This window comes from Pseudorasbora parva, chromosome 7, assembly GCF_024679245.1.
Source record: "Pseudorasbora parva isolate DD20220531a chromosome 7, ASM2467924v1, whole genome shotgun sequence".
NCBI classification, from domain to species: Eukaryota; Metazoa; Chordata; class Actinopteri; order Cypriniformes; family Gobionidae; genus Pseudorasbora; species Pseudorasbora parva.
In genome coordinates, this window is record NC_090178.1 from 20,328,992 (window position 1) to 20,343,935 (window position 14,944).

General features: G+C 37.1%; 1 protein-coding gene across 3 annotated transcripts in view; it reads right to left on the bottom strand.

Annotated features, from left to right (window-relative positions):
* Window positions 1-14,416, bottom strand: part of sema6cb (semaphorin 6Cb) — a 163,434-nt gene extending 149,018 nt beyond the window's left edge. For 2 of the 3 annotated variants that reach the window (XM_067448500.1, XM_067448498.1), the window contains exon 1: window positions 14,194-14,416. The gene's annotated coding sequence lies outside the window, so the exon portion shown is untranslated. The remainder of the gene's footprint in view (window positions 1-14,193) is intronic. The other variant, XM_067448501.1, reaches the window with a different exon arrangement.
* Window positions 14,417-14,944: the final 528 nt, after the last annotated feature.

Here is a 14,944-nt window from a genome sequence, read left to right on the forward strand (position 1 = left end):
TCTAATGTGTATTCTGATTTAAAAACACTCACAGAAAAGATATCAGCAATGTAACAGAAAAAATTATGGCAAATACCTCACCATTAAAATTCCGATACTCAATAATAATAATAATGTACATATTTGTATTTATTAAACTATTTACTTATTTATATCTTGTATGTTGATTGAGTCAAGATGTTCTAACACTTTATTAATTCAATTTGTTCTTACTCTAAGAAAAGCAAAATATTAGATCAATGTCAATGTTTATTAGGCTGTATCACAATTCAAATGTATGCGTTATTTCCCAAAATACTTTATAATAGTATGTGTTTACCATATCATGCAGCCGTACATTATCCATGATGGGGGAAAAAAGCTGGAAAGGAGGTCTTCACAGAGCAAAAAATACCTCAAAAGCCAACTAAATACGTTTGTAAGCCTATTTTCACCCTACATTCAAGCTCATATATTCCTTTTGACACACCCTAGGGAAGAAGTCCAGTTACTGTTAGTATATGATGATGAGATACACTGGAGATATTTTAAGGGGGTGCGTCTGGAGGGAGAGGTGGATGGGATGGGGGCAGACTTGATTATTTCATAGAGTCTTCAACGCCCCCCAGTAATATTCACTGTGATCACTATATGATGACACGAGGGAATGGAGAGAGAGAGAAGCAGTGAAGAGACAATCTGGGTATATGCCTGTCGTGAGAGATGCATTAGGGGTAATATCAGTCTCTGTGGTTGAAATGTGTTTATGGTGAGTTGTTTTTCATACATCAGAGATTGCTCCGCAGGGATGAGCTGCAGGCCAACACGCAGATAATGTGAGAAAGCAATAAAGCGAGATCAAATGAAGCAGCCTGGAAGCACTACACCAGAAATGTGTGTGTGCGTGTCTGTGGGAGAGAGATATTTGCTGGTACCCGTTATATCACAAATAGCTTGAAAGGATAAAAGACGAGACCAAAAAAAGATTGTGATGTACATGCATCCCTTCCCACATGCACAGTTGAGTCATCATATGGTTAACAGTGGGACATACTTGAGGAATGTGAGGCGGTTTCAGGGGGCGTTGGGGGAGTTAGTGAGCACTCTGGCTGAGGGCCAGAGGCGTTATTTTATACCCCTTCCCCAAGTCTCAGCTCTGGCCCCCACATCCACAGTCAGACCTAAAAATAACCCCAGTCTCTAAAAGAGTGTTTGCAGAAACATAGTGTGAGAGGGACGTCTGTTTCTAATCTGAAACTCGACAGGGTCCAAACCAAACCCAGGTTATCTGCACACGCTCACAGAAATTGGCTCAGACGTACAAAGAAGACTGAGCTTTAAACCTTCAGATTGGCCTCTTTCTCAGAACTGCACGAGAATGACTTCGTCGTATCTACAAAGGTCATACTAGACTTTCTATTTATAGGGGGCTTGGAAATTGGAAGGATTCGCAAACGGTACTGGTGGCGTACAGAGTTCACACTAAAACACCTGAGGATGAATCACAAACACAAACAGGGTGGGATGATGGTGTATACCGTGTGACAGAAATATATTTTTAGGGCTATTAGCTGGTAGGACCGGTTTACGGTTATTTGTTGTGTCAAGTTAAAGAGACAGTTCTCACAAAAAGGAAAATTCTGTTATCATTTGCTCACCAAATTGTTGTTTCAAACTTGCATGACTATGTTTCTTCTACAGAAGACGAAAGAAGATATTTTAAAGAAGGATTCAGCTGTTTTTGTTCATACAATGAATGTCAATGAGGTCCAAAACAACCACTTTCACATTGGCTTGACTTTCACTGGGGGAAAAAAACGTTGGACATTTTTCAACAATACCTTCTTTTGTGTTCCACAGAATCAAGAACGTTCTGGTTTGGAACGACATAAGGGGAAGTAAAAGACACATCTTAATTTCTGGGTGATGTTTAGGATAGATGGACAGATGTTTAAGGTTGACAAGCCACATTAGCCGCAAAAAAAATAATAAAAAAAATAAAAGGTGCTAGCCACCGCCAGGGTTTTTCACTATTTTCACAAAAATGTAACAGCCTATAGAATATTTTGTTTTATGAATATCTGTTCATGCAATATATCAAAAGAAAGAGCTGGCCCAGTTCTTTTAAACAAAAACATTTTGAACAAAAAGCGATGATCAAACTCAGGTGGAGTAGATCGAGTCCATCAACACCCCTAATGCTTGCACAGTCCTGTCACTCATCCTGGGTCCACATTTCATTCAGTAATATTAGATAGTGTTGATTTATATGCTGATTAATGTTGATGATAACATTATTTTACATCTGCATCGCTTGTTTAACTGCGTCTTCCTCGGGTGCGTTTTGATCAGGAGATTAATGTTCATGTGAAATTTAACTGATATATAAGCACAGGTGTGTGTATATTGGCTAGTGTACAAATACTTCAAATGGCTTATCTAATCAGATTTTAGAATCTAAAAAAAAATCGTTTTTAAATAGATTTACTGTTCAACTGTTACATAATGGGAAGCCATTTCTGCATTGAGGACAGACTTGATATGTTATGAATAATCTTCTTTTGGTTTACATCCATCAAGATCAAAATAAATCAAATTAAATTAAATGAGATCCCTTTCATTTCCAAAGAAATTCAACAGATTATCCGAAAATGGAGCATTACAGCATGTTTGTTCAATTATAACCCCTTTTCATAGAATTTCCAGCAAAAACAACTATAGTGTTACACTTAAAATGTATTATATATGTATGAAACCATGTGGCATCACGCTTTTCTCAGAACTCACTTTTCTATATGGCAATTTCACAATTCCTTGCCCATTGGTCCCAAGGTGACTTTTAGTGGATGTATGCTTCACTAAACAAAAATCACTTAAATACTTTGTCTCTTAACAATTATATATATATATATAAATAAACTACTCTGTTGCATGATACAATGTTTTAGTCATACTGTGCACCCCAAAGCACACACAAAATAAATGTAACTTGTGCTGTGTTTTGAGGTTGATGAACGCTACTAGTCGACGTTGATTGACGGGTGGTGTTGCGGTACCTTGAGATTCCACGGCCTCTGTGAGAGGAAGAATCTTCTTATCTTCAGGCTGTAATTTCCTGCTCCGTTTCACTCTTTAGAGCCATAAAAATTTTCATTTTAAAAACATGCAGCGAGGCAGTCAAGTCATTTATCCAGCACTAACTCTGATGAGAGCATTTCAGATGCTCTTTATAGCCGCCTATAAAAGTTACAGCAAAACAAAACACAAACAAACCTGAAACACTCAGACTTTTAAAGGTCACTGTCATGCGAGTAATATAAAACGCATATATAAAAGGTTTTTTTTTCTCCCCCAGAGAATGTCAATAATGCTAAACACCTGAGAATAAGGGATTTGGTTTTGCTTTCCAGCTGTCTTGCTTCATGTTTGTGACTCTCCATTTGTGAGAGTTGCTCCCATTTTGGGAGTTTGAGAGCTTTGTGAACTTAAAAACAATCGTCAGATCCAGCATTAAAGCAAACAGAATCAACAACGACTAGTCCATTATTCCATTATTAGTCCATTATTAATAGTACCATTATTAAAATTCTAGCCGATTCCAATAAGCTGATATGCTAATTATACCAAAACCAATACAATATGCTTCTACACTGTATGGTAAATAGTTTAAATTTGTGCTATCAACGTTAACACATTAACGCATGCAATTATTTATTAATATTTTATTAATTATTCATTTAAAATGTTTAAAGCAATTAACGTATCATCCGTTTTTCCTGGTATCCTAGGGCTAGAGTTACATTATATCACCACGCACTTATTCATACAAATGCTTTTAAACTATTCAAGCGTGACAAGACCCTGTCTATAAATGTCCTGACACACACAATGCACAGAAAGACGCGCGCCAGTATCGAGTTCTCTTTCGTGCTTGAACGAACAACAACACACACAATTATGCCAAACTGTTCTTTTTGATGAGTATCCTTATAAATGAATTAAATGAAGTCTTAAATGAACATAAAGAGTTCAGGCTCATCTTAAAATGCTCTCTGTCATTAATGTTAATCAAAGAACAAAGGTAACAGAGAAAATTACTCACTGCTCTTTACTAAAGAACCTTTGTGGCTTTAATAAGGAATAATCTATATTTCATTTATAATTTATGCAGTGCAGAATGTTTGATTAGTTTATTCAATTTCAGTCGGCTATATTTCACCAGGCACCAGTCAATTTGACATTTATTATAGATTTATGTGAGGACTGTTTTAAGTTCACTTAAAATAAAAGAAGTATGTAATGTTGAATGGCTACATCAGCAATATTGGCCTACCTTCATTCATAAAAAGATTTAAAATATACTGTTTTTATGTTTTTTCTACGTTCATTTTGAGATTAAATGATAATAAAATATTAAAGCATAAAAAAGTTTTTTTAGTTGCGAGTTTTTTGGCGATTAAATCACAAAAATAATAGTGATTAATCTAGTTCATTTTTAAATCTGAGGAGAAGTGGGCGTGGGGAAAAAAACGATTTTCAATACTTTGAATATGGACTGCAGTACCCATTTCGACCACTGGCTGATAATCCTACATACTGCGGTTGTATTTTATTTATCTGCACAACTAAACCCTCATGGAAAAGTGTTGTTGGATTCATTCCGCAATTTTAAAAGTGCACCTCAAGTCCCCTGCTCCCCTTCTGCTCCGCACAATGCAATAACCAGTCTTACGTAAACACCCCTAAGAAACCCATCCAATCTTCCATCAGGTGAACCCGAAAGCAGGTTAATTATCCAGGGCTTCCAGTTCAGTAAACTCGCCGACTAGTTGATTTTAAAAATGGGAAGTATTGCAAATCCCTGGGAGGAAATCAGATTCCATCGCCTAAATTCATTAGAGGGTGATGAAAGCAACATAAATGGTTTCATAATATCCTATATCAGATTATCTACGTATGAACAATGCTTTATCTTCCAACACAAGAGGGAAGAACGGTTAACATTACGTCCTTCCTGAGGCATTCTGGGAAATAAACATATTATAAAGGAGCCTAGAGAGTTTAAAACCAGATTAGAAAGTTGAAGGCTCACAACAATTCCAGCACAAGCAGCTAATCAATGCAGCAGGAAGAGTTGTTCCATTATAAAGTGATTAAGAGATCATTTAAAGCACAATCTGGAGCAACCCCAAGCCCACCACCCTGGAGTAAGACAATCAATAACCTGTATGTATGGAGAACAGTAATTAAAACAGAGAGCTGCAGTTCGCAATGCAGGTTCGGGGTGGGTGAAGGAGAGGGTGGGGGTGGCTTTGGATGGCAGTTTGGGGAGGAAAGCTCTTCTGGACACACTTGCCCATGGAAGTGAGTTCAGCTTTGAATTTTAGCATACCAATGTGACGAGTACAAAAAGGTGTCTGTGTGGAGTCTGGAGGCTGAGGATATGGTTGAATATTCAAATGAGGTAAACGGAGTAATCATGACTCCATAATCAGGTGGAAAGAAGAGTCGCTAGAAAAAAGAAATAATAAAAACAATGACACACTTCAGCGATTTCACATGGTTATCACTCAGTATCCATTTAGCTCTCATTACTCAGCTAGCCTTGCATTCTTAAAGATGACAGTCTGTGTAGGCAGCAACTTCTTTCCTCATGAATCACAATGCGTGCGTGAGTACGTGATCTACATGGTGTTTTTGTTTTCACGGAACTGACAGAAAAATTTCCAAGGTCATATGTCTAAGCTATTTAAAGACACTATGGGTTTATAACTGCTTTTAATTGCAGATGTGCAATATATATCAGTACCATATAGGTCTTCAGACGATATTAGATATTTATGAAATGTATTATTATCCGTCATAAATGTCTATTTTATTTTGTGTGCTCATTTTCACTATATTTTATACTTCAATGACCTTTGTCATTATCTAAACATCACTTAAAAAAATCACTAATAATTTCATTAAAAACTACTGAATTTAATATTAAGCTAATCTCCTAATGATACATAGTGTATATTATAATATTTTGACACCCAAATTAACTTGTAGTGCTTTATTTTAAAACTACCATTAACAAAAACAAATTATATAGAGGCCATAACATATCATTTTATTCATTATTTTATTACAGGTGCATTTTTATTATTAATAAATTAAATTAAATTAAATTAAATTAAATTAAATTAAATTAAATTAAATTAAATTAAATTATTACAATATTATTCAGGTAATCATTGTCACCATCTAAGTGACAACAGCTTTGATAGAAAAAACTAAATTGCCATCATATAGCCATCAAAGGAACAAAAAAAAAATAGCTTTGGACCTCCTCATCTGTTGGTGAAGACAATTTTGAAATCTATTTTGACTTAACTTGCAGCACCTACATGCAACTCGTTACGCAGACGGCAATGAATGAAACATCATTTGTAATGAACAAAGCTGTTGTACTCAGCAAGCGATCGGCCTTTCCTTTTTCTGCATGTAATCTCTCTTAATTTGCAAACATCTCTCTGCTTTGTGTAGTGTCTGGACACACTCCATCTCAGCGTGCTTTGCAGGAGTGGCCAGTTCTCTGTCTCTCTCCATCTGTGGCTGCTGTGGTTCTGTGCGTGATGTTTGACAAGAGGTTAAAGTTTCAGAAAATGGCTTACAAATCAGCTGGAAGCCAGGCAGTGTGTCCAAGGGCAGAAGGGAGCCGAGGGCTGAGGCCTGTAACTCGTCCAAAGTGACGTCCAACACACACTGGTTCTCCCTCTCAGTTTTGCATCACACTTTTTTTATATTACTGGGTTCATTGCAAGCTTTGCAGCCTGGTGCTAGTTCTGCTTCTAGTGAAAACACATGCTTCAGCAAACACCTCTAAAGGTTGGCCATTTTCCTTCAGTTATGAAGTTAAGAAGAATGTCTACACATTTTCAGACAAGAATCAACCACTTTACATCACAATACAAACACTGTTCCTTCCTACCAAATCGAACTGAACCGATTATGTGCTGGAATCTACAGTGGAAAAATCAGGGGCCTTGTCCATGCAGAAATGTTTTCAGATTTTAACTGCACGTCAAAACCTGTGCAAAATTCCATGTAGAAATTCTAATCAGCGGAAGATTGTTCGTACATATATCCACACCCCGTCTGATCCCCAACTCAACCATATATGAAGCTTACAACACATGCATAATCTCAGCTGCATATAGGCTACAGTCAAACCAAAAATTATTTAGACGCAATACTAGTGGATGTAGAACACATCAGTTCATTTATGTAAGAGAGGATAGCAAGATAAAGTAAACTGTGACATATTATACCCAACAATTCTTCATACAGTGGACTACCAGTAAAATTGATTCAAAACAATTGGGTCCAATATTATTAAGACACTAGACCAAGTTTGGCTTAAGGGTTTTATTCTTTAATTGCTAAAGCGACCTTTTACACCACAGACTCAACAAAATGAAGCATTGCTTGGTAATTGGTTGACCTAAATTCAGGGGCGTAGCCATCTTTTCAGGAGTGAGGGGGACAGAAATGTCATAATACCATTTTTTTTTTTTTTTGACCTATATAATTTATTGCATCGCTTGCTTTTAATTTGGTAAGATATCAAATACACTGCTGAACAATAACCTCTAATATCTATAATATTTTTCTTCTATATTTTATGATTGGTTTACTACAAACACTTGTGCATTAAGTCTCCATATATTTTATGCAAAGTAAAATATTATATATATATATATATATATATATATATATATATATATATATATATATATATATATATATATATATATATATACACTGATGTAAACCAGCTGTTCTCTATATGTGAATATATAGTAAAGTGTAATTTATTCCTGAATTTATCATCATTACTCTAGTCTTCAGAGTCACATGATCCTTTGCCGATCATTCTCATATGAGGATTTGATGATCAACACACATTTATGATTATTATCATGTGCTGCTCATGGTGATGCTTAATTTTTGTGGAAACCATCTAAACATTTGTGGTAAAATTAAAAAAGAGAGAAATTAATACTTTTATTGATCAGACATGCATTAAATTGATCACAAGTCATATTTTTTTATATTATAAAAGATAATAATTTATTTAATAAATGCAAATAAAAGCTCTCCATTAAACTTTCTATTCATCAAAGAATCCTGAAAAATAACAGCACAACTGTTTTCAACAGAGATAATAATCATAAATGTTTCTTGATTATAAAATCCTCATATGAGAATGATAAGTGAAGGATCATGTGACACTGAAGACTGGAGTAATGACGATAAATTCCGCTTTGATCACAGGAATAAATTACTATATATTCACACAGGAAAAAGGCTGTTTTAATTTGTAATAATATTTCACAATATTACTGTTTAACTATTTTTGATTAAATAAATGCAGCCGTGGTGAGCATAAGATAGCCTACTAAACATTAAAAAAGCTGCATTATTCATCTGATACTTTATTGTCAATAAATAGGCTACATTGAGATGGCTTGAAAAACACACATAAATAATATATTTTCGCAATCGTCTGATTGTCGTCGTCACGTTTCATCGCTCATAACGATTGTTTTCCTTCAGCTGCAGCTCCAGCGTGACAGGGTATTACTTCTACGTATCCGCTTTTGGACTTTCTGTGAGAGCGCCCTCCTTATATTTAGATGCGAATAAAATGGCAGGTCATGCATAGATTATTTTTTGTCTCTGAATTTAAATCTTGATGTATTCACATTGGTTTCTATGTAAATACATTTGACCGTGACGCGTGAAGTGTGCTATCAACCGAGATAAGAGAAAGCTGTCTTTAGCGTCCCTGTTAACTTGCCCGCCGCCTCGCAGGGTTAAGTCGGTTCGAATCCCGCTCGGAGCGGGTCGACTAGGATCGGTGAGACCAGTACGCTAAAAGTGCAGGGGATGAAAATACATTTTATTAAAAGTGAGGGGGACACATCCCCCCTGTCCCCCGCGTAATCTACGCCCATGCCTAAATTGGTATTATCTAATTGTGTAGGCGACATAAATTGAAAAGCTGACTGGCTGATTGTAATCCATAGCGAAACTATAGCGAATAAACTGATAACGTGAGCAAGTTGAAGGTGTCTGAATAAATTTTGGCAATTTTCTGCTGGTAAACTCAAGTGTTCATGCTTAATATTTCCTGCATATAAAGAAATATATTGTGTGGTAAGTCAGTTACCTGTCGGGATTGTGCAGTAGACACACCCATCTTAACGATTTCTTTATGTTGCATATCCTGCCCAAAAAGACTAAAAACATTACAGATAACGTCAACAGTAACAATTCACTTAATACATACTAATCGTGTACCAGGGATGTGCTGCAAATCGAGTGATTTCAGGCCAAGATTTTGGCTGTAAGTCAATAATGCCCTCTGTTAGTATGGAATACTAATATATAGAAGCACGAACACTTCCATGTGGTTTTACACTTGCTAGGAATTTATAAAAATGAGCAATCCAGTCATTTATGTAGATCAGTGGTGTGAACACAGAGTCTAAAATGTGCAGAGGAGCATATTTTTACCGATTCCGGGTCACATTCCAATTTAAATTGCACATAAATTTCAATGCCCATTTTGTGCACGGCTCTGTGATCAGTAGTAAATACTGTTACATCTGACAGCACTTTGTTTTTGGGTCGCTTATAACGTGCATTTGAAAAAGCAACATGCATCAAAAAACATTTAAGCATTTAAATGGACCTCTTGTCCAACAAAAGACAACATGTAATACATGTTTTTACTCCAAACAACAGTTGAGCATCTTTCTAAGAGATGATGTGGCTTTCTTACACAAAGTAGGCAGACAACATATTTCATAGTATTCTATACAATGATAAAGGCTATGTCGATTAGCATTAAAATATAAATATACTTTATCATCATAAAAATACTCAAGATGACATGAACACAGATAAACCTTATATTGTCAGTCGTGTGTTTATTGGTCATGTTTAATCATCAATCTTCTGTTTATTCAGCTACAGCGATAGTATGACGAACGATAGTAGGGATTTTCTGAAATTACATGCATGATTGTTCTTCTGGGGGGCATATTTGGCAGTTCTGCGCAAGAGCGCCCTCAGGCTTTCAGATGGAGCAGCATTTACTGCTGATCCCAGAGTACCACGTCAGTAACAAGCTGTGCATTTATATTTAAAAAAATTTTTAAAAGCCTTTGCTAAATAATGTGCAGTTTCATTCCGATTAATCATGCAGCCATACTGCATAATCAATAAACCAATTGACACACATTAATTAAATGCCAAAACTCCCAGCATATCCTAAGATTCAGCCTTAGGATATTCAGCCATATCCTAAGATTCCGATTTCCTGTTGTTACACCCTAAGATTTTTCCTGTCCCCATTTGGCTCCCCCATTAAAAATATCCTGGAGGTGTCATGGCTTGCCTCAGACTAAAGTATGAATAGGACTGGTACTTGGATGATTTCAGCAGAATTACCTTAAGTGTGAACATGACAAATTAGCATCATCGACCGCCAACTACTTCATAACAGAGTTTAGCACAACGATGCCATTCATTACAGCAGATTATGTAGGCTTGACAGAGATGCCATGACATCTCAGCTAAAATCTTAAGCCCGTGCAGCTATTTAGCATTCCTGTATTTGTATAATGCCAGGACTCCCAACTTCCAAAGAGGTTCATAATAGCTGGAATGCCCTGAGTTGTACCCACCCAGAGAGAAGTGGCCAGGTTTGAAGGCCAAGGCCCACTGATCGCACTGCAATGCTGGGGTTGGCTGCCCCTGCAAGAGGGCTGCGTAATGGATGATGCCGTGGCCCTAGGTTTGACAGGTAATAATTCACTCCCTAGGGGTATGAGACCCCTCACTGGACTTAGGCAGCCAGGCAGGAACAACAGTTCTCATTCCACTGCACCCCGACTGCCTCATAACCCTCCTCTCCAGGTGCATCTTTCAGCTAGTGCCTACCCTGTTGCTATGGGTTACAACAATCAACATGAAATATGAGGGGCCATTATAGTGCGGAGTGAACTCCCTAGAGTAACTAATTGAAAGCGATCCATTGTGTTTCCCAGCCGGTCCAGAACAGGTAGACGATAGTTGTTTAGACCATATTCAAATGTAGAGAATGAAATGAATTGCATTTGTTCCATTCTAGAGTTTCAATCCATCATAAAAATGTCTATGAATAACTAAAGCAGGGAAACAAGTCTCAAAAGTAAATTGTCCAAGTCTGATGAAAGGGAAAAAAACACCAAAAAAAACACGTTGATGATAGCTTCGATCCAATCGTAGCACCAAGCCTATTTTAGCTCTCATTACCCTAAGAGCCATTAGGAGCGCATAGCCATCCACAGTGCACCACTAGCATAACATCGTTCAGGGAAAAACTACAGCAATGGAAATTGGAAATAAAATTACACCCAGGCTATATGCATCATTACCCTACCTAGAGGCAGCCATGATGGGCTGAGACAAAACCAGAGGTAAATTCGAAGGGAAAATGACTCCTGTGTCCTGTGTATGTCTGACTACCAAATATCTCCTTCTAGACAAGCAGGATCATGATTATAGAGAATCATTAAACCAAGATTTTAAGCAAGATTGTTTTTCATTTTAAAATTAGTTAAATTATTGAGAAATATTCTCTGTAAAAAAAGCCAAAGCAATCTGTGAGCAATGTTGTTTAGACCCCAATGTTCTTCAAAATATCTTATTTTTTGTGTGTGTTCAGCAAGAGAAAGTAAGTCAGACTTGGAACGGCATGGGGGTGAGTAAATATATAGAGAGAATTTTCTTTTTTGATTGCTCCGTCCCTTTAAATACATAGACATTTTATTCAAGGGTAATTGTAAATATAAACAAACAATCTAAAAGTCTTAAAATCAGGGAAGTAAAGCAGAAAGAAAAAGCTATTTAAGAGGAAAACATCACACTCTTTGAATGTATTCATAATACTGGAACCCATTAAAATTCTACTTGGGCCACTTTAGAATTACTGGTTGAATATTTTAAGGGCACTTATATTGCAATTATGGACCAAACCTACTTATTAAATAACAATTATCAAAGGTTTTTATTTTTTATTTTATTTTTTTAAAGAAAGAAAAAACGCCACAGGAAAATGTATAATGATAGCTCAGTGAGCTATTTATTATTCAATAACACTTTAGATGATTTAAGGCAACTTCGGGGTAGATGTCAGAAATATACCTCCCGCACCCGGAGAGATGAACCCCCCAAGCTACACTTAGTCTTGCTTACGGTTGAATTTTATCAGGGAAAAGGCGTTTTAAGAAAGCAGGGTCAGACATTAAGTGATGCTTATTGGGCAAAAACACCATCGAAAGTGACAAACATGCCCTTTAAAATTTGAAGGCAAAAAAATTACCCTGTAGTGAACTGATCTATTACAAAGATACCAGCAATGTACTAAATAAGTAAGTAAAACATGATATATGTGTTATATCGTGTACATTCCAACAGATGCTTTTGTATTTTATACTTATTTGATGGATGGCAGTTATTGCTCATAAAATAATTCTACCAGTGCTACGACCAGGCTACCAAACAAGAGGTTCGTTTCAATTTAACCAAAACCAATCTTTAAACGGACTATAGTAACCATTGTTCCGCAAAAGTACCATACTAAGGTTGCCAAAAGAAGGCTACAAGTAGGCTAAAAATGCTGCTTTTAAACGCTCACGCGTATTTGTGCGCGAGCACTCCCGAGTGCCTGCGTATTCGACTGCGCGGTCAATGCACTTCTCCATCAAAATGCAGTTCTTGGCAAGATAATGGACACAGTCAGCTTTTGTCTCAAGTGAATGTACACAGACAGGATGGAAAAAAAAATCTGATATGTCAAAACAGATTTGTGAATTAGGTCCTGCAGTGTATACGCAGCCTAAACCTCCCGCGGTCCATTATGTCATTAATAATAATCAAACAATATTGGCAAGGGGGGAAAACATAATCACTACCTCAATGCTCTCATCTGGGTAACTTTAAGCATTAGCATTAATAAGCCTACAGTTAGATACTGGAAACGTCATGCAGTCTTTGTTCCTATGTGGCTTTCTTTGTTCTATCTTCATTTTGTTTACTTAATTGTCTTGCTGAAGTTATTAACTTGACTGAAAAAATAGCCGAAGACAAGCTACCGTTTTGGTATTCTGATTTAAAAGTAGCCAATTAATTTGCACTTTAAAAGAGTTAAATAGTCGAAGATCGTGATCAATAGCAGATCATATCTGCTGGGATAGCGAGAATAGTGAAATGTAACCTGATGAGATCTGGTTTCATGACAACAAGTAGCCTACAACTCCGTATTTCCATGTCGCTGTCATAAAAAGAAAAAACAAAACGACATAAATAGGTTTGGGATATTGATATGACAATTATTTATTATAACTGCTCGGCTGAAACAATCATTAAAGTATGCAATTTCTGCACTATAACAACGGTAAACGTTCGTACGCGTAATTAATTCGCTCGCACACTGCTGGTAAAGGTGCGCAACACTGAATCAACTGCCCACTGCACTCTCAGTTCAGTGCCCAAGGCCAAACTCCTCTAAAACCACCGACCAGCAGTCCAAAAGCAGCATGTCTATTTTTCTGGACCAGGATACAACTCTCTCCTTGTGTTCTACCATCCAGTGCTGCGCGTTACCCAAACAACTGAACGCTTTCGTGCAATTCTTGTAACCGCAGACACGAGAAGTGTTTCACGTGCCAACACTACAGGTTTAACTGGATAACGGAGATACTTCACATGTCATTATGTGTTTCTCATCAACACGACCGATGTGTGCACTGGTCTACAGCATTAGAAATACTGTAGGTGGACAGCCCAGCGGTTTGGTGTGCAATGAAAACCAAAGACTATAGCCTATGCAGACGTCTGAACAACACCCAAAACTAGCAAAAAATAAAACGAAGAGCTGTAAACCAGATCAGAAACGCACTGTCTATAGCTATAAGGCTGCCTTCATGTAGGCACTGACTGCAATATTTACCGACCTGGAACGATACCTGCTTATTTTCCACCAAACATGTGCAAAAATATCGCAGTGTGTTTCCATCCTACACAAACTTCGCTGGCTGTCACGGACAGAGTTCAAATCATATAAACAGACACGAAGAAAAAACTTCCAACAAAGGAGAAAACCAGCTCGTTTACCTTTGCTTCCTTTTTTAAATTTTCCTTTGTGCTCGCGCAGAGGGTTGATTCCTTGCAGACGCGAAGCTCGTCCGTATTAAAACACAGACGAAACGGAAAGGCAGGTTGTTAGTTTAGTGTCCCCTCAATTGGTTCATTGTCTTCATTAATCGCATTGGTGAGTGCGGAGCACCCCTTGGCACACACAGTTGACACACGCCTATGAAAAAGCAAGACTGCGCTAAAACTCTATTACATTGTGAACGATCGCTCTCAGGCCACACCCCTGGTTTTCGAGTGACAGGTCGCTTATCCAATCAGTAGCCTATTCCCCGAACTGTTTTGATGGTTTTCTTTAAAAGTTTTTCATAAACCCGCCCAAAACGTGAACTGTTTGAACTGTAAATCCCTTGTACATGACTAAATGTCCGAAACAGCTGGCCAGAAAAGTCTGATGGCCAGTAGTGCATGAGGTAATAGCATTTTCAGTTACCTCATAAAATGAAGCCATTTGTTCCAATATGTGGATGTGTAGCACATTTAATGCAGCCTACAAAAAAACATATATTTTTTTATTTTCACGAGGAATTTTTCTAACCACTAAAACGTGGTGTGTAGACATGCTTTGAGTATGTCACTCAAAGCAAGAGAAATCAGAGTTGACACTTTTTTTAAAGGGATATGGAAGTATCTGTGCAGCGATATTTTCATAAAAATCTTTATATCCCTCTTGCAACAACATCTTTTCTCTGATGACGTGTTCACTGGCGCA